This window comes from Myotis davidii, unplaced genomic scaffold (assembly GCF_000327345.1).
Source record: "Myotis davidii unplaced genomic scaffold, ASM32734v1 scaffold309, whole genome shotgun sequence".
NCBI lineage: Eukaryota > Metazoa > Chordata > Mammalia > Chiroptera > Vespertilionidae > Myotis > Myotis davidii.
Genome location: NW_006383013.1, coordinates 5,853,550 through 5,855,019, shown reverse-complemented (window position 1 = coordinate 5,855,019; position 1,470 = coordinate 5,853,550).

The following is a 1,470-nucleotide window of genomic DNA, read 5'->3' as shown; positions in this document are numbered from 1 at the left end:
AAAGAGGATACAAACCCTCTATAATCCCTATATGGTTCACTCTTCAAGGTCATCACTCTGAGGGTTCTTTATGCCAGAGGCCCAAATGTTTTTGGACTGAGTCTGAGTCTGCAATTTTTATTCATGTCCTGTCTTAATAAATTAGACACAAAGATAAAAATGAGTTTCTCAAACTTCCAAACTCTAAGTTTCCAAAAACATAAAGTCCTGAAAACTAAACATCTGAATTATATTTAAAGTTTCACCACTTGTGTTTATAGATATGAGCATTTTAGATCCAGATTTTATTCAGTGACACATTAATGGTGTATAACAACTCTTTGGTGACTTAGAAATTTTGTTTCCCGCCTGGCTGGTATAGCTCAACCTGTGAACCAGGAGGTCACGTTTCAATTCCTGTCAGGGCACAGGCCCTGGTTGTGGGCTTAATCCCCGGTAGGGGGTGTGCAGGAGGCAGCTGATCAATGATTCTCTCTCATCATTGATGTTTCTATCTCTCTCTCCCTCTCCCTTCCTCTCTGAAATCAATAACAATATATATTTAAAAAATGTTTTGTTTCCCCATAACACTTTATCTTCAAGTATCTTAGTAAGATTTAGACTTTCTACCTTAATCTACTATAACTACTAAAAGAAGTGTGCTGATCTCCATCAGATGTAGGCAGAAGGCACCTTTATTTTCCACTACTCTATCTTTCTATATTTCCTTTAAACACATTATCTTTCTGAGTAGCCTTCTCAGGTGAAAAACCTTAGCAAGCTATAACATCACTGTTTCCTATGTGCTATGGACCCTTTGTGATGCTTGGGAAACATTGATGTGTTCTTGTCTCTACCATCAGTGTGAGCACAGATTACTCTTCACACATCCCACAAATCACACACAAGTGCAGCTTCAGCCAGCTTCTTGCCTGGAGATTTTTTTTCAAGTGTGGGTCTTGCAGTCACCTGTTCCTTTCCTCCCAAACTTTAAAGACATATGGGGCGAGTTCCCCAAGTGGTTCTCTTGAAAAATCTTTCATTTGGCATGAAGAAAGGAAGGAGTATCCCTCCCAACTTCTCCACTGGCAGAGTAGAGGCACAGAGAGAGGGAATGTGCAGAATCCCAAGAAATCCCTCTGCAAAATTATCTCTCCCCTTGCCACTTTAACTACAATCCATTTATCCTGTTGAGGAGTGGGTTACAAAACTAGATTTTGTCTGTCTCCTTTGCATATGATATAAATAGTCTGATACCTCTACTTGTGCATATTTTATATATTATACTAGAGGGAAAGTATACTAGGGGGTGGGCAAGGGTGTCTCTCAGCCCAGCCTGCAACCTCTCCAATCTGGGATCCCTCTCACAATCCGGGACTGCTGGCTCCCAACTGCTTGCCTGCCTGCCTTCCTGATTACCCCTAATCGCTTCTGCCTGCCAGCCTGATCACCCCCTAACCACTCCCCTGCCAGCCTGATCGATGCTTCACA